Source organism: Agelaius phoeniceus, chromosome Z, assembly GCF_051311805.1.
Source record: "Agelaius phoeniceus isolate bAgePho1 chromosome Z, bAgePho1.hap1, whole genome shotgun sequence".
NCBI classification, from domain to species: domain Eukaryota; kingdom Metazoa; phylum Chordata; class Aves; order Passeriformes; family Icteridae; genus Agelaius; species Agelaius phoeniceus.
Window position 1 is genome coordinate 64,057,319 of NC_135303.1, and position 26,115 is coordinate 64,083,433.

The window sequence follows — 26,115 nt, forward strand, 5'->3', positions numbered from 1 at the left end:
GGCACAGGGTCTAACTGGAGGTCTCTCACCAGCGGAGTCCCAAAAGGTTCAATGCTGGCTCTAGCAAGGTTTAATTTACTTTAAAATTACACTTCATGATTCTTTCTCACTGAGAACAATATTAGTGTTACAGCTTATTTTACCTAAGTTTTTTTTTCTAGAAAAAATTAGGCCAAAATTTTGAACTCTTTGTAAATAATTAGAAGACAACATATAATGCATAGTAAAAACTTAGAATTACTTAAAAACAGACATGGTAGATTACAACTGAATTAACAAACTCTCAGGCCTTCTAGACTAAATAGAAACAGTGGATGTTACATGTCATAGAATAGAATCATAGAGTCATAGAATCATAGAATTATAGAAAGGTTTCAGTTGAGTGATTAAAGATCATTTAGTTTCTTTGGACAGGGACATCTTCCACTAGATCAGGTTACTCGGTGTCCCACCCAACCTATCTTGAACACATCCAAGGATGGGGCATTCACAGCTTCTCTGGGCAACCTGTTCAAGTGCCTCACCACTGTACAATTTTTTACAAATATCTAATTTAAACTACTCTCATGTTAAACCCATTCCCCTTTGTCCTGTCACTACATGCTCTTGGAAAAAGCATTTTCTCCACCTTTTTTGTAGGTTCACAAGGTTCTGGAAGGTCACAATTAGGTCACCCCAAAGCCTTCTCTTTTCCAGGCTGAACAATCCCAGTTTCCTTAAACTTTTCTCAGAGGAGAGGTGATCCATCTTTTTAACCATTTTGGTGGCCTCCTCTGGACTCTCTCCAACAATTCCCTGTCCTGGACACCCCAGAGCTGGATGCAGCCCTGCAGGTGGGGGTCTCACCAGAGCAGAGCAGCGGGGTAGAATCTCCTCCCTGGCCCTGCTTTGGATGCAGCCCAGGACACATTTGGCTTTCTGGGCTGTGAGTGCCCATGGCTGGGTCATGTCCACCCTCTCATCCACCTGCACCCTCAAGTTCTTCTCATATCTGTTCATCCCCCAGCCTATTTTGGTACTGGGGCTTGCCCTGACCTAGATGCAACTTGGCCTTGGGTAAACCCCATGAGGTTCCCATGGGCGAACTTCTTGAGCTTGTCCAGGTCTCTCTGGATTGCATCACCTCCTTCAGGTGCTTCAGCTGCACCACTCAACTTGGTGTCTTTATTGTTTGTTAGTCATTCTGACACAATGTCATAAGAAAGAAAAATATGACCTTCATGTAACAACTGTAAAACTCATCAGAAAGGGTAACACAGGAGAATCATATTAGAAGGAGGAATTTGATCTTCCATATGCCTAATAATACTTATTAGGCATGAAACAAATATTTAGCTAAAACACCCTTATGACTGAGTTCTGTATTTCATCAATGAGCTGAGTAATAAAGAATAAATTTCCTAAATTTGCAGGTAACATGCAGGAGAGTGTTTCAAGGATGCTGAAATTTGAAAGCATGGTGGAATCTGAGTAGGTTGGAAAATACTGAATCAAGTCAAATAAAAATAAAGGTGAATACATATGAACTCAGGCATAGTCAAGTCTCTCCATATAAGGTGTGAAACAATCTTGTAAAATAGTCTCATCTATTTTTCTCCATTATAAATTTTTAAGAGGAAAGAAAGTATTTACTATGTTAAACAGGTTCACTGAGTAGCTGGACAGTGTGTTTCCCAATTGTACTTGATCTGTATGTCATTTGTATCAAACTCTTACAGATGTATCTTGAAATCATGAAGATAGGTGATGCCAGTATTTTTTTCATGGAAAAAAAGCCAAACCAAAGAAAAAGGATAAAACTTTTTTTTTCTTCTCACTTTTCACTAACTTATTGCAGCTTCCACCATTCATCATTCTTATAGTCAATTTTTTACACTATACTGGCATTCTGTTGAGACTGAAGTTTAGGTGTGTTAGACTGCAAAATATAAGACTGACAGACCACTTGCCCTGTAAGACAGGAACTAAAAAGTTTCTGTGAGGCAGAAGATGTATTGTAAAATCCTTTTCTGGAAAAATTCTATAGATCAATATCAAATATGTATTAACTATAGAAATTTTTGCAGAGGTCTTTTCTGCTTGGTTTAAAAATTGCTGAAATTCTTGGTAAATTACTATTGTCTTTCCTATGACAGTGGGATTGATGAAATTTTCAGGTGCTTTCATCAAAACTCTGATGAACAATTCCCATTGTAACAGTTTTTAAGCATGGTATTCAAACTTAATATTTCACAAATTAGTTTGCAAAACTGAATTGGGTTTTGGGAAAGAAGTTTCTGTATGCCTTCTTCCTTGAGAAAGGTTAAGTTTGTCTCAATATTACCTTCGCAACTAGTGTGATCTATAAGTAGCAATTATTATCAATTACATCAGCTTAGAGAGTCTTTTAATCAGATTATTTTAACAGGGTCTTTTCTCAAATGTCTTTTTGAGCTCCACTTCTGAGATACCTCTTTAAAACTTAAGTTTCTGTACATACAACATTAATTTCACTTGATGTTTTCATGTTAACTACTATTTCTGTCCTTCCTTAATATATCAGAAGCAGTCTGTGTATTATGACCTGTCAAGCTCAATGTACAATACTTATATTTTCCAGCTTGAATAAGAAAAAAAGATCCTACAAAAAATGTTCAGATCCCATTCAATAGGGACATGATTTCCATATTCAGATAAAACAAATATTTAGCTAAAACACCCTTATGACTGAGTTCTGTTGACACCCAAAATATGTAAATTCCTGACTTAGGCTGATGGGTCCTTTTCACAATTCTATAGAGGCAAGGGTTGTTGTCATATTTTCATGGGAGATATATTTTCTTCTCTTTAACACTTCATGACATACAACTCGACTTACTACCCTACAGGGACACTAATTTCCTCTAAAAGGTGAAAGTCTTTGGGATTAGATCCTATCTCTGTTAAATCCACATGCAAAAAAACACAGTGACACAGTGAAACCTGAGATCTCTCAGTATTATTAGCCTCTTCTTTTTTGGTAATCAAATTAATAAACTTATCTATTTTTACAGTGTGTTGGACAAATCCTCACTTAAACAATTTTGTGATTATGTCAAAGGCTTAGCAAGTCAAAGGACTCTTGTATAACACCTGTCCTACTAGGAAATCTGTCTTCTAATTGTGGCAGATAAGCTAAAATATAAACACAATACTTAACATTTTTGCAGACTTCCTGGGAGCACTTGCTGCTTTAATTAAAAAAAAAGAAAATACAAAGAGAATTAAAATGACCTTGCCTCTTTGAATTAGTGAGGGTTGGTGTGTGCAAACATTAAATCAATGGCTGGCATCAACCCTGCTCAGCTGTAGCAAGATCTGTAGTAGTCCACTCATAATTCGAGTTGTAAAATATTTGTCTTTTACAGCATCCAACACCGCTTCCATCCTCCTCAGTACCCACTGTGCTAACACCTGTCTGAGCTAGGACTTCTGTTTGAAGGTGGTCTAATGATTTGGCAGTTGTGCTGCACAGATACATACTGCAAACAATAGATTCCTGCAAGACCTCAGGGCTCTTGTTCTCCCCATCAGAGTAATGACTGCAAAAAATACATTGCACCTTACTTTTTAAACTGCTACTGGGTAAAACTGCATGTACACATTTTAGTGAAACTGACTGTGGGTTTTTATTTGTTTGCTTCCTTGCTTATTTTAGAAACAGATTTCAGATAATACATGCTAGATGTTAAAAGAAGTATACTTAAGTCCATATGTAATAAAGAAATAACCTTTCTGTCTTAAAGACTTTTTCACTCTGTTTAAATGATGTCATATTTATAATATGTCTCCAAAAGTGTAATTTCATATTCAGATTTTAAAGTATGGATTCCCTCCATAGGTGTGTAAGAATAGCATTAATTACAATTTCTCCTATGCTTTTGTACAGGGTCGTATCTAGAAGCAACGAATTTGCTTTGGTTTGTTCGGTGGGGCTTTTTTTTTGTTTGTTTGGGGGTGTTGGATTGTTTGTTTTTCTGGGATTTTTGTTTGGGTTTTGTTTTTCTGGTTGGTTGTTTGGTTTTCAGTTTGCTGGGGTATTGGTGTTTGGTTTGGTTTTTTTTTTGGGGGGGGGGTATATGGGGAGAGTTGGTATTTATTTATTTCCAGAAAAAAAGAACAATGATTGCAGTAATCCGCGGCTCTCTGGGCTTTGTATGGGTCCAGTCTGGCCAGCTGGAACCCAAGCCCAAACGGACTTGCATAGATGAAGGATAAAAGACAAGAAGCGCTCTTCCCACGTGGGAGTGAGTATCCTGTTTATTGGCTTGGGCTAGGACACTTCCAGAGACAGCAACCACCCAAGCAGGAAAGAGCGTGGGGCCCCCTTGCAGTGGAGTTTTATACCCCAGGGAAAGGGGGCAGGGAAAGAGGACCGTGGCCAATGGGATGCCATTGGGGAGGGGTGAGGGGAGGGGCCATCCATTGGACGGACCACCAGAGAACACAGAAAGGGGGGGAAATGTGTGAGCAAGCAACCATGTGAAAGGGAGGGGAATACACCATCCACTTGACCTGACATACCCAGAAACATTTTTTCCCATCACCCAATACAAAGACAGCCACTAAATAAAACTATTTAGTGCAATACAACAAATGGTGGAAAAGAAAGTTGCCTACTGGAATAGAAAGAGATGCTAATAATTAATGTGACCTCCTGGGGGGGAAAGGGAAGATAAGATTGGAGTCAGCACATATGTTATAAGGGGATGAAAATTGAGGAAGGAGAGGAAGGAGTTGTGTGGACAGTTACAGACACAATTATGACAACATAGAAAAATGTTGGGAGAAAATTAGGTTGTTACTCCCTGAATGGAATGTGGTCAGCATGCCCAACTTTCCACACATGCTAAGGGGGCCTAAAGAGAGGGTGGAACAGAGACATTATGGCCAGCCTCGGTTAAAATCCTTGCAAGAGGTGGAACATGGTGGTACCTTGTAACTGATAAACCACATAGCAGCTGTCAACAGAGGGAGAAAAAAGATTTCTTGCAGTTGAACCAGCAACCATGCCAAGACCACAGATGCTCACCTCCATGCCCAAAAGTTATCCACTGTAATACTGATATTACCAATCTCCAAGGTACAACTACCCCCCACTGAACATGATGTATTACTAGAATCATTCAAGCTCCACATAAACATAAAAATGAATATAAAAGTAAGTTAAAAATGGGAAGAATATAGAGAAGACTCCCTTGTAACTTCTGGGATCAGTTAACAGTCTGAACCTGTCTTCTCCCCCATGGAGACAATTAATGGGTAAGAAACATTTACATGTAATACCTGTTACACATGAGTCCTTCAAGGACATTAACAGTTGCTGGGAGCTGGTAAGAGTTGGTTGTTGCAGTCCCATGTGGACCCTCTCATGCTGTTAGTGTGTGTTGGATTTTTCCTGAGGCACTGAAAATTAAAGGTGCGAACATGGAGGTGTTTTATTCTGTTTGCATGTGATCCTGAAAGTGCCAGTCAAACTGCCCTCAAATCTGGCAGGTTGCTCAGTGAAGGGTCCCCATAAACAGAACACTGACAGGATGGTCGAGCACAAGGGTCTCAGCTAACCTGGAGCATTGATAGACTAATCAAACACAAAGAGCTGGGGAAAATCTCCCTTTTCATGTGATAGACAATTAATGTAGTCAGCAGGCTTGTCATGATAGCTTGCTGCATAAACATGGATGTGACCCTTCCAAGCTTGGAAGGAATGGGCTCAAAAAGTTTTGGAAGGATGAAGAGAAAGTGGTGGAATGCATTGGAAAATGTTAGACTGAGCAAAACTCTAGGAGGGTGTGTGGCACACATTTTCTTTGTAGGTATTTGTCACAGCCTGTTGGACCCACAAAAAAAGATACATGCACAGATAAACCTTTATGTTTGCATACTAGCTGCTTTGTATCAAGAAGTTTGAAATTATTTCTTGAGTACTGAAACCTCTCTTTTTTTTCAGCCTTACTATTACTCTTTTAATTTTTGTCTTTGCAATGTTTCTATTTAGGTAAGTATCATTTGAGTCTGTATGCACATTTATATTAACTTCAGAAGTTCAATCTTGTTCTCAAGGTCTTGCAACACGTGATCTTTATCTCAATTTCAGCTTCTTCCTTGTAATTCATGCACTGTATTACTGCCTATTCCTCTCCTCTCTGTTCTGTTTCTTCTATTAAACTGCTTACCACATTTGAATGTTTCCACTCTGTAAACCAGGAACAATGAACGGTTTGCTTCAACAATCACTGTAATTGTCATCTTTGCAGTCTATTAAGATGTCAATTTAGTCTCCATAGTGATTGGATCAAAGATACAGAGGTATACATGTGTGCCCACATATTTCTTTCTGATTTAAGAATCATACTGAAGAAGTATATCTGTTTGAGGATGACACACACACTCAAAGTGCCTGATATACACTGGAAAGTAGAGCAGTAAACTTCTCTGTCAAAGAAAATCAAACAATGATCATGTCTTATGCTCCTTCTCTGTATTCTCTACCTCAATACATGCAAAGAAAAAAAAAAGGATCCAGAGGAAATTAAGAGTGAGTTATTCGGTATTTCTCATGCCTATTCACTTATTCTTTTAAAGGACTTCACACTTTTTTCTAAAGATAGTGGTTTTTTTTCCTCAAAATGAAAATATTAAAGGCAGTTTCACCTCCTCCATCCCCTCCTTTAATAATAAAATAGCAAGAAAGTTTGTGGATGAATGGATAGAATATAAATGATTTATTAAAAGTCATAAACACACAACATGTAATTCAAGAGACATTGCACAAGAATCTATATAATTTAGCATAATGTGATCACCTGCATATAAATAATACTCAAAGACCAAGGGGAGACAGAAACAAAGGAGGCAGCTACTTTCAACTTCATTTAATAAGAAAGAATATTAGAAAATTATAACAAAGTCTGTTTTGTCTCTGGTCCTTGAAATCATGGTTATAGATTGTTTTAATATAATTTAAAGTAAAATCTGATATATAATTTCTGTTTACAGATATGAAATTAATTATTTTCTTGAGATATGTATTGTTAGACCTTGTGTTTATAATGCCTAACAGTGTGTTACACTCTTCTGAGTCTCTTTCTGACTAAAAGAGTAAAAATTAATACTGAGGCAGGTGTGTTTACTTACAGTAAACCTAATGTCTTCAAAGTGCTACACTGAAATTTAGTATTCATACAAAATAAGCTGTTTGGAGATTTACGATCACTTTTTTACCAGCTTCTGTCTGCAATACTTGAGATGATATTCTGCACATAAGAAAATTTTGTGGGCTTTAGTATCTCATAGGAAAAGTTTATCTTCTAAATCAGTAAAGGTTTTTAAGACCCTGTGTGTTCTTGAGGGACAAAATAACACTCATCTTGAAGTGACTGGGTATACTTCCATGCTTAAAAATATACTGAAGTGCTTTCCTATCCGAGAATCCTGAACTGTAGCCTTTCTGTGGAAGTGAACAAACCTTTAAATTGCTGTCAGAAAGTTTGACTTTCTATCACACCTTTTATTGATACTGCATTCATATTAAATCCTGGGATTGTTTTGGAATATAAGGAATCTTGCAATTAAACAACACTTTATAACAGAAAAATCACATAAATCATGGCTGGCATTTACAGAATCAACTAGGTTGGAAAAAACCTTTGCGACCATCAAGTCAAACCTATGAAGCAATGCCACCTTACCAACTACACCTCACCACTAAAGTGCCACATCCAACTTTTTCTTAAACACCTCCTGGGACCACCTTCAATTCCCAATCACTCTTCCTGTGAACAACTTCTTCCTAATGTTCAGCCTAAACTTTCTCTGGTGCAACTTAAAACTGTGTCCTCTTATCCTGTTACTACTGGTTGCCTGGGAGAAGACACTGACCCCTGAACACGGGCGTTGAGTTAAAGCCTTTAGAGAAATTCAGATATTTTAAGCCACATAGATATGAAGTAGAAGTGTAGGTTTATGTGTTTATTAAATAGAAGTTCGTAGTAAGTAAGCCTAAGTTTACATTTTAGGTTTTAAGTGGAAATATATTTTAGGTGCCTTAGGAAGCTGTATTAACTAGCAAAGGTCCTAAAGCCTAGTTAGAAGTTCAGCAACTTAGCTCTAGTCATAATGAAAACATAGCAAAACTGTTCCACTAGCATAGACAGAATTTTTCACGTAAAACAGATAAAACTACATGTGTAAATAGATAGAACCAGTCATGTAAATAGATAAACTTATTCACATAAATTTTAAGTAAGAAAACAGTACATTTGCGCAAATAGATAATATTATATATGTAGTTTTTTAGGTAAGAACTGACGCTACTTTTGTACTACTTTCGTACATCAGAATCAAGTTCAGATTGGTTTAGAAAGAATGCTTTAGATTTGGTTTGTGGTTTTAGCTAATTGGATGTTTTACAAATAAAAAGCCCTGTAGTGGGATGCAAGGATCATCATCATCATTGACCATCAAAGCATCAACACAATAAGAAGAAAGAAGAAAAGAAGAAAGAAGAAAGAAGAGAAGAAGAAAAAAAGTCTGTAGTCCCTGCTGCTGCTGCTGCTTGAAACATTGGACTCTACCACTGCTGCTGCTGCTGGGGGTATCGGACTCTGTGTCTGAGAACAGCTGTTGCTGCTGCCCCTGTTCCTGCACAGAACCTGGGACTCTATACTAGAAAGCACCTTGCAGCGGCTGCACTTGCTTGGGATTCTATACTAGAAAGCTTTTAACAAGGACTAGAAATTTTAACAAGTTCAACACCTTCAACTCTTTGCCTTCAAGACTGATGTATTTATGCAATAAACAACCTTTTTAGAAACCTACAACTCCTCATGTCTGTTTGAAGGCCCTAGACCCAGTAACACCTCAACAGACCCACCCCTGGCTGCACCTTCCTTTCAGGCAGTTCTTGAGAGTGATAAAGTCTCCCCTGAGCCTCCTCCTCTCCAGGCTAAACAACCCCAGCTGCCTTAGCCACTCCTCTCAGGACTTGTGCCCCAACCTTGTTGCCCTTCTCTGGACATGTTCAAGCATCTCAACATCCTTCCCAAGCTGGGGAGCCCAGAACTGGATACTGTTCTCAAGGTGGGACCTAACCCATACCAAGTACTTTCCTGGTCCTGCCAGCCACACTATTCCTGATAAAGGCAAGAAAAAAATGCTACAAATGTTAACTCTATGACATGCACATTAGGGCTGCAAATGCTTGTTCAGACACATAACTTTCATTAAAAAAAAACTGTAATCAATTGAAAATTCTAGATGTTTCATACAATTATATATTTTTTTTTACCTTAAGCTACATTTAATTTTTAAAGAACTGTTTCTAAATATGCATGCAAAAGAGACTTAGTTTCAGATCAAACTAAATATTCCTTTTCATCCCTAATAATTTTGACCACTGAACTGTTTTCTTATAGCCCTGTGTAGTAAGAACTCTCATGGTGTCTCACTGTCACAGACTGAATTAATTCCTAAGAACATTTTGGGATGCATGTGTGTAGGGGAGAGAGGCAGATAAGGCCTGTCAGAGACTGGATACATGTCTCAAAACATTTTGGGATGCATGTGTGTGTGTGGGGGAGAGGGGCAGATAAGGCCTTGCCCTGGCAAAACAGTGAACTGCTGCACATGCCCCCCTGCCCTAGAGCCTGTATGCCAGCCCTGCAGTGCCTGCCAATCATTGGCACACTGGAAACAGGGCTCTACTCTTCCCTAGCCCAGCTTCTGAGGGGCCAAATGACCAGAAGTCCCTCCTAGGGGGAGGGTCGTGAATGCTGTGGGTATTTAAGGGCAAGGAGGCAGCTCTTACACTTGATCCTACCTTCCTGTTGGAGTTTTTGTCGGGCCACCACTGGAACCCAGAAGTCGGTAGCTATATATGTGTTTTTCTGTATCTTGTCTGTCTTTCTCTCTTTCTTTTCCTTCTAAATACCTCTTCTTGGAATATTTTGAGTAAAAACATCAGATGGGTTTAAAGTTTTTTAAGCTGAATGACCCAAGTTAATGCTGTGAGAAATGTTTTATGTTGATTGGACATTTTCCTAAACCTCTTGTGAAAGTTCCCTGATTTTCTAATGTTTACCATAAAGTTGATTTGACCTCTTGAGAATATCTTATCGATTTTTTTCCCATGTGTCAAACTTAGTGTCCATGAACCACTGTAAGCCCTTTCAAAATTCATACTGAGTGAGTTGATTGGGGTCTTACACTCGCTTTTATAAGATCTTAGGCCTTTCTTTTACATCTTGCAGAAATTTAATATAATTTTGAGCAGTACTGGGCAGAGCACAATGAATTACCTAGAACAAGGCTTAAGTAAACTTTTCCAGAGGTAATTTTTGATTATTTGGGTAGCATGTTGTCTGTTCTGGGCACTTTTTCAACCATAGCCTTGTGATCAATGGGCTTAAAAACTAAAGTCTGATAGATGTTTTTTCTGTTCCAAAAAACAATTTGACTTAACAAATAGAATGTTTTTCTGGAGAAAGCCTGAAGAATTCGCTGATATATAGGCATATAGAAGATAACAGAAGATACACAATACTTATAAGTGCTGACAATCTGGGCAAGGTTCAGGGAGGGGCACTGAGAAAGTAAGGTTGAAGTTCTTATCCTTTGTGAAGATGCCAAGGCACTAGGGCTGGCTCAAATGGGATAATGGATGTCTTTGGGAGCATCCCTGGCACTAACCAGAAGGGATGGGAGGGGGTGGAGTAGACAAAGGCAAAGCTCTTCACAGCAATGCATCATGAAAGGGCAAGGTGTTGAAACATGGCACAAGTTAAAACATGGAAATCTTAGGATGGGGATAAGAACAGGCTTTTCCTCAATGCAGAAAGTCCAGAGGTGAAGCTAGAGCCCAGGGACATTAGTCCATGTTTGACCTGAGAACTTTCAAATCTTCACTGGGTTGAGTCTGAGCAGCCCCACCTAAACTCGTGTTTGAGCCTGTTCTGGGTGCAGTCTGGGGCTGGAGACCTCGCCAGGTCCCTGCCAGCCTGAATTGTCATCTGATCCTGTGGTAGTTGCACTTGCTAAAATTGTGGGTATAAATCATATCTCATTTAGTCTAATGGATTTAAGGTTTGGATAATCTATACACTAGTAGATGAAAAATTCACTTCTTAATTCTTCTTAAGTTTTACTTTCAGCACATCACAGTCAACAATGTGTTTCATAAACTCAAGGAGTTGGATAAACTGGCTGTGATTCTGCAGAGAGCCATGGGGGGAAAAAGGGTCAATACAAAATCTACTTCTGCACAACATTAATCTTTAGTGGAGGAAGGCTTCTTTATGGAATTCAAAAGTTTAATGAGAAGGCAGTGTTCTTGCTTCACTTGAATAAAATCAGCTACCAAGTACAGCGAACAGCATGAAATATAAATATAGTTATTTCTGTCTTTGTTTTGTTTTTGTGCATCTTCTTCATGTCGATTGTCATTGTTCATGGAACAGTTATGAAAATACTTTAATTTCAGTGTTTTTTGTGTAATGTAGAATCATAACATTGAATCATCATGGAATCAGTGAATTGCTTGATTTTGAAAGGATCTTTTAAGATCATCTGGTCCCAATCCCACTGTCATGGCTCATTCAGTAGATGAGATTTTTTGAAGACCCAATCAACCTGATCTTGAACACTTTCAATGATGCAGCATCAACAGCATCTCTGAGCAATCTGATGCAGTGTTTCACCACCCTTATAATATTAAAAAAAAAATCTCCTTAAGTCCAGTCTAAAGCTACTACTTTTCAGTCTTAAAATATTGCCCATTGTCCTGTCACTACAGGCCCTGTTCTCTCTCCATCTTCCTTAAAATCTCCTTTCACATATTGAAAGGCTGCAATAAGATGTCCATGAAAGCTTCTCTTCTTCTCCAGTGTGAATGACCCTAACTCCCTCAATCTTTTTCACAGAAGAGGAGTTCCAGCCTTTTCCAGGTTGTTTTACAGCCTTTTTTGGACCTACTCTGACAGGTCCACATCTCTCTTGTGCTGAGAATTCCAGCACTGGACACAGCACTCCAGGTGAGTGCTCAGAAGAGCAGAATAGACGGGCACAATTACCTCCCCTAGTCTGGTTGCTACAGTTTTTTCTGAGATAATGTAACTTTTCTGGGGTGCGAGAACCCTTTGCCAATTTATGCCAGATTTTACACACACCCATATTTCCAAGTCCTTCTCCTCAAGTCTGCTCTGAACCCATTAACTTCCCAGTCCATACTGATACGGGGATGCTGCTCCCACACAGGCGTGAGACCTTGTATTGACTGTGGTGAGCTTCATGAGCTTTGCACGGGGCCACATCTTTGGATCTTTGGCCTCTCATGGTCCCTCTGGATGGCATTGCTTCCCCAAGTGTGTTCAGCAGCACTCAGTGTCAGTTTTGCAGTGCCATCAGTAAAGTTGCTGAGGATGCACTCAGTCCCACTGTGTTATTAACAAAGGCACTAAGTAGTACATATCCCCATACAGTGTTCTTCTCAGGAAGGCCACTCATCAAAAAGCATCCACCTTTATATATCCAATGGATATTAAGCCATTGACTGCAGCTCTTTGGAAGCAACCACCCATCTGACTTCTTACCCATGTAACAATCTATCTGCTAAATTCATATCTTACAAATTTAGAGACAGTAATATTGTGGGGGAGGGGACCATGTCAAAGCAGAAGTAAAAACAGATTAGACCAGTTGCCCTTATGCACCAGTGCAGTCACTCAATTGTAGAAGGTCATCAGCCTTCACAAGAGGCAAATTGTGCCTGACTAAGCCATCCCAGTGTGGGATGTCATGCCATATAACTGTGTCTCATTACCTGCCTGTTGACCATATGACCTGGTAGAGCTTCCAGAAAGATCTGCTCTATAACATATAGCAGACTCAGAGGTGAGGCTGACTCCTTCTGACTGGAGTAACATGCTGGTGTCTGAAAGTTGTTTTTTTTTTTCTTTTAGTACAAGATTCTTCTGACTGTGACCATACGGATTTCTTTCCCTTCTTTACAGTATCTGCCATCCTTTCACCATTATGTATCTCTAATTGTATTCCCGTTGTAGTATGAGTATTATTTTGTTTGTTAGCTTCTTCATTTGTTTTCAGCTTAAATTTAAGATCATTGAGCTTACTTTCCAATTTGGCAGGACCATCAGTTGTTTGTATAATTAATTAAGCCTTTTGTTGTTTTTTTTTTAAACTCAAGCCCAACAGATCTTGCTGAATTAAATTGCCTCTCAATCACAGAGCAAATTCTTCCAGAAATTAAAATCCTGTTCTGAAAAGACAAACAAATCTTCAGCTGTTTCCTTAGATTGCTCTTGTCTCTGTCCCTGCCACTCTTAAAACAAGAAAACTGGAATTTCTTCTTCACAAATCAGTGATTTTTGTTGGGTTTTTTAGATAAACACCTTTCAAATTTAAACACTCCTGTCTGGCACTAACGGATTAAATTCTATAAGAAAGAGAAAGCATCTCAGAGATTGCTGCTATATTTCTGAACTATTTTGTAGGAGTAAATCAACTGAGACAAGTACTGGTATAATGTGGAGAAGGAAAAGGGTACATGTCTTTACATTTGTTTTGCTGTCTGGTTATAGACATCAATTTTATAATCAGGAAAAGGAATGTTCAGTGTACATAATTTACATTACTTTGAGTAATAATACTCAAGAATTAATTTATCATGAGATGTACAAGTGAAATTAGCAATTTACTTACCTATAAATTTTCAGAATTATTTCAAGCTGGAAGCCAGTCTTCGTTTCTATTTTGGTTTTTGCTATAGTGCTGGTCCCTCCTGAATAATGCAGAAGCATTATTGTGGGCAGGAGTCAATCATTTTGAAAATTGAGAAAAGTGCATTGTTAGTGGGATAGGTGGGGAAAATGTACTGCAGCTTCATAGGACATGCCAAAACAAGGTTGCATTGATTTCAGTAGTCCCACCACTCCAACTCATTGACTTCAATTGGAATTTTGCTTCACTAAGGATTTTGTGATCAGATACTTCATTTGAGGAAAATGGATCCATTTTTCAAATTGTCACTGTGTGCTTGGGAAGGTCAAAGCTGTATTTTATGTAAGCTAAACTAAAGAAGACTGGAGCTGTGGGAAAGAAAGTGACAGTGAGAACAAGAAAGACCAAACAGAAGGGAGGTAGAAAGGATGTGTCTACATCCTTTTTCCTTTGAGTTCATAGGAAGATGTTATCAGGGATGTACTTGGTTTGTTTTCACACATTACTACTCCTGATATTTAATGTTTTTGAGACAGTAGAACAAGATAATGGCTTTATTTTGCTGCTTCACCAGCTTTAGCAGTTATTTTTCTGTTAATGATTAAACATTATTCATCTTAATCCTGAAAATATGGTCTAACAATGTTCCAAAATCCTTATCCTTAGCTCACAACTTTTGAAGAATTTTGAAGCCTACATTTCTGATAGTGATTGTCAAATCTGTCATGGTGACAGTGCCAAGTCTTCCACAGCTCCGTGCCCACCTGGCTGAAGGAGAAAGCTGATGAGGCTGAACATGCAGTACAAGCAATGCATATACAAGCATACACAGTGTGCATATCTACACATAAACAGGGCAAACTGCACAGATCCACACAGGCAGAAACCACAGCAATCTCAGAGACACTCTCAAGACAGGACTTGCAGCCTCATCCTTGCCACTGGTACAGAGACTTTTCCCCCTGGTACAGAGGCACACACATGCATAACTGTGAATCTCCCAACAGCTGAGCTTAGACAGAGTCTCCAGTGACTTCCCTGGATCCTTCTCTCTCACATCCATGCATACACACACACATGTACACTTGTACACCTGTCGACCAGCTACCAGGTCCCTCAGCTGACATGCATCACAGTCTCTTCAGTCCTAGGCTTGTACACTTGGTCCCTTTAGAAGCCACACCACCCGTGTGCATCACCTTCAGAGGCATCTGCAGCCTGGTCTTGAGCTGCACGTTTGCTAGTGATCACATACAGGCACAGATAGCTATACTGGCTGCAGGGCTGATGCATGGACCCTGACCCACAATCTCCTCCCACAGCAATGTGGAACAGGGTTCCTTGTCCAGAAAACAGGAGAGAGACGATAGGGTGGATCATGTGAATAAGGTGCTGGGCACAGCCCCATGAGTACACTGGCCTGCTTACACATCTCTGAACATCTGTATCCCCATTCCCTTCAGTTTTCCCATGCTTGCTCCTCCTCAGACTGCCCTGATTCCCACCTCTCCTGCTTCTGGTGCATCCCCTTCACATCCCACAGTGACTCTTGTGCTACTCCCTGCACCCCATGAAGTGTCCCACACCCCCAAGCAGTGACCTCGCAGTTTGTGGAGAGACCTGGAGAGATCCCAGGGCCTCATAGTTCAGGATGTACCATATTCCAGGGGGCTGGAGGCTGACTGGGACACCCTGGTGATGAGCCAGGTGGCTGCTGGGGTGTTGCCTGGGGTGCAGGGAGTAGCACGGTAGCACAGTGGTGCCTCTGAGATTCTTCATGGGGGTGGTTATATTTATGTCATTGTTTATCTCTGCTCCTCAGTGCTCCTTGTATGGAAATGAGTTTATCATCACATAACCTTAAGATCCCCATATATTATGTTACCATCAGAGAGGTTAAGGATGTAAAAAAAATGTTTTAAACTCCTCCAAAGGAGACAACTTTGCTGCATATTACTTGGAATTACTTTAATCACCACATTAGGATCATTTATGATGTGGCTTTCATCACATCCTTAAAATAATTCTTCTTTCTTTTAATTTTACCTTATCCATGATTTTATTACTATAATTTTAACTGTGTTTTTTTTGTGTTTCTTTGTTTGTTCAGTGTACTTTTCTTTCACCTTCCCTCAAAAGATCTATCATAAACCCTTTACTTTTTTTTAGTTCCTACACTTCACTGAACTCTGTTAGTTTACTTTAAGAGAGCAGCGCACAGAATTTAATCACTGCTACTTATACTGGAATTATAACAACAAAAAAATTTAGTATTTTATATGGGATTTTGGATAATTTTATACGAATAAAAGCTACAGAAGGGATAGAATTAATCTACTTTGGCTTCCTTGGGGGTGAAAAAAAGGGTTTTTTTCTGGTTATATATGCTTAAGTGAAATTACCTTTGAAATAAAATATTTTTCTTGGACTTAAATGTAAAAGTATTGTACTTGTAAATTGTCCCATATTCACCCTCTACTCTTTCTTCAGAAAATCTCTATTTGGACTTCATTTACCAAGATTTGTCGATCTGTGTACAGTGCCCTCTTGATAAAAAGCAGCTATTACCATGGGTGTGAGCTTTAAGGTACTCTATGTAATCTTCCTGCACACTAAGCATGCATTTTCTATTTGCTAAATACAGATAATTGCACCCTTCAAATCATCCAACAGATGAAAAAAACTTCCCTCAGCAATTACAAAGGCATATATCAGCAAAAGGGCAAATTAAGTTGACTGCATATTTGTCCATGTAAGTGGTACATACAGACAGCTCAGAATCAGCAAGTTACCAATGGACCCTTTTTGGATTTGTTGTAGTTGTTATACTGTAAATTTTTTACAGCTGCAGTTTAACAACATGGATAAATAAAGCTGGAGGATATTTCTCTGTTTACCTTACTGGGAAACCACTGGCATTCTGAAAAGAGCCTATCTGAGTCTCCTCCTTATTGTGGAGATTAAATCAGGTAGTCCTAACCTCATTATACCAATACAGAAGATACACATACACAAATACAATGATATATAAAAATGTGTATTAGTTATCCATACCAGGTTAAAATGTTCAACTGGTATTAGACAAATCTTTCTTCAAGATTAAGTAGACAAATATTTCTTCAAGATTAACTAGATTTTATTGTTTGCCTCCAGATCCTCTTGTTAATCTGTGGAATATATTGCTCTTAATTTTACTTATGATCAGCAGACAGCTAGAACATTAATGAGCTATTTCAGGAAGTTATTGTTTCTGGATTTAATGTAAAGGAAGGTGACCTTTTGCCATATTTTCATGACAGTTACTCAAGACAACAATAGACACTTCTAATTTTTGCAGAATATCACTTGAATCTTCAACTTGTCAAAGTGTCATATAGTTCTTTGATTTTTCTTTCCAAGTTTAAATGCCTTCTCTGTAAGTGAGAGGTAAGAAGAGTGATCCTGGTATGGAAAAGGCTGAGTTATTCAGTGAGCTCTTCACCTCCACTGGCAGTCAGGATCCCTACTTGTCTCAAGTTTCTGATCCTTTTGTTGGGGGTTGGGTGAGTGAACTTCCTTCACTACAACCAAAGAAGAGATTTGAGACCACTTGATGAAGCTGAATAGTCACTGTTGTGGTTTTACAACTGGCCAAATGCCAGACACCCATGAAAGCTGCTTGTTCACCCTTAGATTAGATTAGAACTGAGAGAAAAACTCTCCAAAACAGGCTGAACTTAAAGAAACAAAGTGAATTTATTGCTAACAGAGTCAGAGGAGGATAATGAGAAGTAAAATATGACCTTAAAAGCACCTTTTCTTCCCCCGGCCCCTCCCTCTTTCCCACAGACAGCACAGGGAGACAGGGCATCACGGTGTCAGTCTATTTATCACCCAAGGTTTTCTTCCACTGCTGAGGGAGAGAAGTCCTTCCCCTGTGATGCTGTGGGGTCCTTCCCACGGGATACAGTTCTCTTTGACCTGCTCTAGTGTGGCTTCAATCTCATGAGCAGCAGCACTCCCAAAGCTGCTGCAATGTGAGTCCTTCCAACAGGCACACAGTCCTCTCAAAACTTCTGCAGCATGGGTCACTCTTCCATGGATGCAGAACTCCAAGGACAGGCTGCTCCAGCCTGGAGGCAAGGGCCCTCTCTCTCCACTGGGTCTCCCACTGGATCACAGCCCCCTCCAGACATCCACCCACTCCAGCATGGGCACCTCCCCTACAGGCTATGGGTGGATCTCTGCATGTCCAATGGATCCCCAGGGGCTGCAGGGGCACAGCTGCTTCACCAGAGTCTCACCATGGCTTGCAGAGGAATCTTGGCTCTGGTGCCTGGAGCACCTCCTCCCTTCCCCTCCTTCTGCACTGACCTCGGTGCAGCCATGTTGTTTCCCTCACATGTTCTTACCTCCTTTTCTTCTCTGGCTAGAAAAAACTGCCCTTTGTTTTGATTTATTTCTTAAATATGTTATCACAGAGGTGTTACCAACCTCTCTCATTGGCCCAGTTTTGGCCAGCCACATGTCCATCTTTAGAGCCATCAGGGATTGGCTCTGCCAGACATGGTGGAAGCTTCAGCAGCTTCTCACAGAAGCCACCTCCATGCGCCCCCCAGCTACAAAAACCAGGCTGTGCAAAACCAGGGGATGTGGAGCTGAGTGATGCAGTTGACACAACAGAAGGAAGGGATGACTTGGGGGCCCTCATAGATGAAAAGCCTAACACGAGCCAATAGTCTGCGCTTAAAGCGCAGAAAGTCAAATCTATCCTGGGTGGCATCAAAAGAAGAGTGACCAGCACGTCGAGTGAGGTGATTCTCCCACTTTTCTCTGGTTTTGTGAGATATCACCTGGATTACTGTGTCCAAGTTTGAGGTCGACAGCTCAAGAAGGATGGAGGCCTGTGAGAGTAAGTGCAGAAGAGGGCCACCAAGAGCACTTCTCTCATATGAAGACAGAATAATAGAGCTGGGTTTTTTCAGTGTGGAGAAGAGAAGGCTTTAGGAAGACTTAATTGTAGCCTTTCATTACCTTCAGGGAACTTACAGAAAAGAGGGCAAAGGACTTTTTACAGATAATGAGACAAGAGGGAGCAATGATTTTAACTTGACAGAAGCCAAGTTTAGATTAGATGTTAGGAAGAAATTCTTTACTCAGATGATGGTGAAGTACTGAAACAAGTTGTTCAGTGAAATTGATGGTGTCCCATCCCTAGAACAGTTAAAGGCCTGGTTGAATGGGGCTATGACCACCTAGTCTAGTGGAACTTTGCTGGCTCTTGTTAGAGGGAATGGACATTTAGGGTCTCTTCCAACTCAGGCAGTTCTGTAAATCTATTAGTCTGTGATTCTTTTTAGTATCAATGGAGAGTTAGAAGAATTTATATATATAAGCTTCAGCATAGCTTTCCAATTAGCTATTTTTGACACAGGTGTTAACTTATGTCAACACTGTCCAGAAAATATGTTTGGAGCTCAGTCCTTTGGGGTGTGAACACATTGGCTCTGTTATGGTAAAATAGAAAACACATGCTTGAAATTATGCACATAAATTCTTTTCAAAATGGCAGGATAAAATGTGGGTATTTTCAGGATAAAGATCTGTGTGAAAATGAGTCAGGAGAGGAAAGGGAAGGCAAGAGAAGGAAGTTTATAGATTCCTAATCAATAAATTTATATATGTAAAGCATTTAATAATTACAGATTGGCAGTCAGTACTATTTACTACACAATACCATTTGATAAAATTAAAATTAATATGGGATACAAATATTATCACGTAAGCTTACAATGCATATCTTAAATATGACATGTAGGCATAGCATGTCACTTGCCAACCCACTGATACCCAGTGCTGGGTAAGGGATCTCCCAGGAAATGGAGATCACTACTGCTCAGAGAGCTGCTATGGAGGGAGAGCTCAATGGACCCTGGTGCCTGCAGATAATTATAGGATAAAGTGGTTGGTTTTCTGTCCGATTTTTTTCTGAGTTCATGAAGTTTTGGATGCTTTAAAGTCTCGTAATCAGCCAAACCATTTGGGGGGCTTAGATTAACTTCAGTTAGGCCCACCTGCTGAGCATCTGCCTGGACCAAAGTTCACTTATCTCACACAGGAGGAGTGCATCCATCATCACGCTGCTCCAAAGTAATTGGATGATTTCTAGATGTGCCTTCTGGCTTCAATAATTTTGTAAATTTTTGTAGTAAGATAGGCATTTGTTCTCACATTCACCAGCTTTTCTTCATAAATTATGCCCTCTTATTCCCTAACTCATAGTGTCCCAGCTCCTCTTGGAATTACTACAACAAGTCCAGCTCATTACTCTGCTGCATTCCAGCCAGGTAGCTTTCTCTGTTTCCTCCTGTGGCTATGAGCCAGACAAAAACCTTTGGGAATTTCTTGGGAGAGTGATTTTCATGTCTGCATTCCTGAACCTGATGTGTCAGTTGCTCCTGGCTGCCAAAATTAGTACTTGGAAGAGAAGTATACTTAATTACTGACTTACAGGAAAGAATGCTTAGTCATCTAGCAGATACAGTGGTTATACACTGAATCTAGAGGTTAGCAAGGGGTACTCATGGTAGATTTTTTAAAGGCTTCTTTTGTGCAGTTGTGAAAAATTTTCTATGGTATTTGCAAAAAGAATATCCAGAGTCTTATAATTTGCAGATGTCAACAGATTTTTCACAGAGGGGAGCTACTGAAAGGCACATTTCTCTCCATGTCAAATTTCAATTAATCCTTATTATATTTAAATTTATTAAATAAATGTTAGCAGTTATTTAGAGAAAACAAGGTTGCCTCCCTTAATCCTGCTCTAAAGTATGGCAAAATTGTGTTGAGTTAATATAGTTTTCAATAAGGCCAGCTTCTTGAATAATAAAGTGTAGGACAATTTTAAACCAGTGAAAATAGCTTTTAAACAAAGAAATATTCGGCATTTTCCAGCTGTGCTAGCCAGGTACCTATGAAAGACAATATGACGGAAATGCAAAAAATAATGAGGAAATTCAGGCCTAAAACTTTCAGGAAGATCTTGAAGCACACATCTAACTATATAAAGCACATGGCTAAGTCTAATGTCATAAAAGCTTGCAGCAGCATATAAAGATCTAACAAAAAAAGGTTTTGACAAACTCCTTACCTGAAGTAGATTTCAATTGAAAAGCCCAGAAATCTTACAAGTAATGTTTCAGAGCACTTCAAACCAAAATTTTAAACATGACTCCTGAGACTTACTGAAACCAGCCTGCCAAATAAACTGATTTCCTGTCTGTTCATTTTAGCAACAATTTTGAGAACAAAAGTAATGGATGTCATAATTTAATATGTCAACATGTCATAAGTCAGATTTTTGCATTACAACAGATGTACTGCAATCCTCCAGTATTTGTCAGTCCTGTGTGAGAGAAAATATGTGCCCAGAAGAAAGTGATAAATGAGAGTAAGAACCTATTTGCACATTTCTTTAGCCCATTTGCACATTTAAATATCCATATTTAAATTACATTAAAAATACTTTGATGAATACAAATACTGTTGTGTGGTTCAACTAAAATGGTGTTCAATTTGATTGGTTGACTTGGGTGCACTCTCCATTATTAACAAACTCTCAGGAGATTCACCCATACAACAGCCTAAAATGGTTCTGAAAGTCATGTCATCATGCTGCTCGTCTGAGTGAAAACTTCCTACTTTGCTGTGTTTGTTTTATCAAATGCAAAGTAGGTCCTGACTGGAGCACACAGAGAACATACTGAACATACTCAATGTAAATATCATGTCTTTTAACAGACATTTTTTGCTACCATGACATGAATATGATTCTATTGCCCTGGTATCTCTTTTCAACATTGCGCTATAACTTGTTTTATAAAAGGTTTGCAAACATCTAAATTTAAATATGTCTTCCTTTGTGTTGATAATTCCTTGAAGTTAAAAAACATTATACTTGAAATTGAGAAAAAGAATATAAAGATCAAAAAAGTCCAAACCTCAAAACTGTGTGTTTCATAATCATCTCTGCCCATTAAATATGATAAATCTTACTATTTCTTGTCTGTGCTTAATCAATGCGATGTAATTGCAATTCTGTTTTCACTTACTATGATTTACTTAGTGTGCTTTGATTTATGGCACCAGAAATTTGTTTAGTTAATGGAATATTTTAATTTACCATGCATGATGGAACACGGTGTAATATCTGTGAATTATGCAGTAAATATCAGTATTGTATTATATTATTGTTGAGAACTTGCCAAACTATGAAATCAAAAGCAAATTAGTTGTATAAGGATCTTACTTTAGGTATCTCTGTCCTACCATGCTGAAGATCTTACAACATGAATAACAAAATGAAAATTATATTTAATGTTGTAAGTTAACATATCCTTCTGCTTAAACTTCTTTACAAAGACTGTGCATGACTGGACTGAGTATTGCAAAGCTAAAGCTACTTATAAACTTGCTTTACAGTGGGGCTATGAATTCACAGTGGTTAATAATTCTCAGAATTATTAAATATGTGTGTCTTTGCAGAACTTAAATTCTTAGTTCTATTTATCTTCAAAGTCTCATTTAGCCAAAGTAGGTGATGTTGGGGTGTGTAGATAAAGCATGACGTGAAATAAATTTCTGACATGATAACTGAAAAGCAGCAGGTATACAACAGGACAAATATTTTAGGTTATAAAAGAAAAATATGATGACAACTTCTCCTGTAGGGTATTTTTTAACTGATTCTAAGCAGCATCAGACTAACTAAAATCAGAGAACAGGTGTGACCAAAATAACACTAAAAGGTTCTAAAATAAATTTTAAAAAAAAGAAAGTCCTCTGAATTAAAGTATTCTATAATATCTGGGGTTCAGGGTCAATGCTATTCATTTACAGTGGTTGTGAAAAAAGGACTCTGTTAGGAAAAGAGTCAATGCTTGTTTCTAAATTACGCATTTTCAGATTATTTCCTAAATTTGGAAATATTTTATCAAAATTAAATATATAATGTCTTGTACGTACATGTAACTAATTTATTATATACTTGTATATATACACAAAATTTAAATATATGACTTATATATAAACAGATTTGCGTATTTTATGCCCTGGAGGTCAATGAAACATAATAGCTATAATTTCAGGCTTTGTTCTGAGAGGCACTTTTTAATAATTTCTTAAAGCAAAGAAAAAATTAACGAACCAAATTGTTCACATTATATACCAGAAGCAGATAACTAAAACATAACTAATGGTACTGCAATGTACTTCTACAGTGGTTTCCAAAGGAGCTTTCATTCCTAATTTAGATACTTAAAATGACCTTTAACCCACTCCCCTAACTAAACATTATGAGTAGACTTTTTTAAGGTCTAATATTGTGTCAGCATTGGCCTGGAGTTATGACTCTGCTGATTTGGACAAATCCAGAATAACGTGCCTGCCTCCTGTGCCATTAAATTCATGGCCTACCTACTCTTTATTCATATTTTCAAGTCTTACATTCTGGATATTAGTGTGTGATAAACAGGAGTAAGCAGAATTCTTCTGTCCTAAGAAATTGAAATGAAACACCAGCTGATTATAATTCTTACTGAGTGGCCTGCTTAAAATGCTGACCTTGTTAATTTGTAAATTGGACCAGCTAGCAAGAGCAGGCCTATATAGGCTGTGTTAGAAAAATTCCATTTGTTGTTTCCCATAATTATTTAGAAAAATATTGTATTTTTTGAAGTCAGACATTGCAGAAGTGAGAACATTTCCACAAGATGATAACTGTATTTTTTGTGGAATCTGCAGGCTTTGTCTCACAAAAAAGCCCAAAACACATTCCTTACTGTTGGTAGACCATTCATCTCTTATTTCTGATGTTAATAAAGGAGTTGAGCTTGTGAAAAAGTCATGCTGACCAAGTCTCACTTGGAAATTATTACGGTAAGGCAGATTCATATTCAGAAGAGATTAATAAAGGCAATCTACTGTAGTCATTGTATCTTAATTTATTTCCATTGTGTGATGAATTTACAAACAAAATCAAGTTGTACTCAGTTTAATATTTAGAATTTTGAAATTTATTATGAATCTTATGTTTTCTTTTCTGGCAAAGGGTACTGAACCTGTCATTTAAATTAACCATTTGGGGATTTAGATAAACTACTGGATAGGCTGGAGTTCTTAGTCTTGCCACACTAAGTCAGTTGCAATGACAGGAACAGAAAGTAGTTGTGTTTTATTGCTAAAATAGGTCAAAATAAACAGGTATGGAAAAAAAAATCCTTGTTCCTTATTGTGGCTATAGCTGTGTTGTTTTAATGCTTGAAGTAATTTATTCCTAATAACAAAATGTTGTTCTCAGGGAAAAGTATTTTCTGGAGTTTTGTTTTTTGCATAGGGAAATATTAGTTAATCTACTTTCCTTCTTCCTCTTTTGTGTTCACATCAATTTGATACCTCTTCATAAAGCTAGAGTATGAATGTCTTGCTTCATTAAGATCTACTATACTTCTCTACTTTTCTTTAGATTTGTACAATCTGTATAGAATACTTTCAACCTTAGAACTCTCCAAGTTCCTTGCCTTATATAGCATAAAAGGCCCAGTGCTGTTCCCCTGTGTAATACCTGGCCTTATCTAAAAAAAAAAAAAATCCTAAGATAGTCCTGAAAGTAAAGTAAATTTAGCACCTAGTTTAGCCTAATTTTGAGTCTGCCTCTGTGTATAAGGAGTTGATAGTTATGGGTATACTCTGTTTTCCAGACCTAGCTAACTTTGCTCAAACTCTTTCCAAGGCATGGTGACAGTAAAACCTCATTTAAGCTTTCATCTTCTCTCCTATTCTTCAGAAATAAGAGGATCTTCTGTAACGATGAGGTAGTCTGCTAATTTTTCAATTTCCCTATCTGGAGGATTCCCATTGGGACTACAGCCGTTTTCCTGCTGGCGAAAGTCTTTATAAATTAATAGCTGGTTTTTGAATAGACAGACAGAGCAGTTTTTAATGGTTTAAATGCTTGAAGATTAACTCTAATTATATGTAGCATATTAGGATATCATAGATTAATGTTGCTAGTGACTAGCAGCAGTTTTATTGCAGATTAAAAGGGAACTTGGCTTTTACCATCTTATTCAATGTCTCAGAAATTATTTATAGCAAAGTTGAGTAAGAAACTGTTAAGAAAACCAAAGAAATAGTAAACAGTGAGTAGTTCTTCAGTTTCAGATGGTGATTCTGCAGCTGTACTTGTAAGATCTCATATGCACAATAGACACAAGGAATGTGAATGGATGTAAAGAGATACCGAAAAGTGCCTTGATACATGAGTTCAAAATGTCTCTGGAATAACAACTACTTATAACTCTAGCAGCATGGAACTGAACCCTCTGATGAATATATCTAAACAGCAGTGAGATGAAAGGATATGGAACTGCCTAGTAGTGGACCTGTTACTGAGCAATTTTTGACCAGTGAAGTCACCAGAGTATTTGTGTCTTAGTTTTCCCCTGCTATGTACTAACATCCCTGTGGTTTACATCATGTGAAACAGGAGTAGCCTCATGCCACTGCAATGCAATGTACAGGGAATGAAAATTTCTACTACATTAGCTAAATAACAGCATTCTCATGAAGACTCAATAGCACCATCTCATCAGATGAGTGAGGGTTAAGTGTGAGTCAATTCCAGCCATCCTAAAGCAATTTTATTGGTAGCCTATCACATGGTTACTTACTCAGTGGTTTTTGTCTTACAATTTAGAACAACAACTTAGGTCAGAAAGTGGCAACTGATACAACTTTTGCAATGATATAAGCTCAGAGGTAGTGCCTGAATCAATTCCACTATTGATTTTTATGGATTTAGGATCATGAGCTTTATTATTTTGAGAGTCAGTGAAATTCAGTATTAGCCCATGTGTCAAATGCTGATGGAAGAAGGCCCATTTTTTAAAAAATTTCCCTGCTCGTAAGAAACAAATCATAATTGTTTGCCTTTGTATCTGGAAATTAAAATCAGTCTCGTTGTGGTTCACAGAGAGAACTGATGTTTCTTTCCTTTTCCAAGGTTAGCCTAACATTAATTTAAACATCTCACTGTACTTTTATCTCCCATGCTTCTTCTTTTGTAGACATTATGCTATCTTTAATATATTGAAAATTAATAAATTCAAATGTCAGACCCCAGAAAATGAGTACATGTCATGTATTCATTGAACACGTACAGCAGATTCAAAAATGTACAAACAGGATTTAATTTGTGAGGATCTGATTATTTATATCTTACAGCACTTTCACTACCTGACATGGCATTAGAGAATTAAAAATGTCTTTTCTTAACAGTTACAGTGGTTACTAATGACCTATATAGGCTATATGCTACCACTTAAA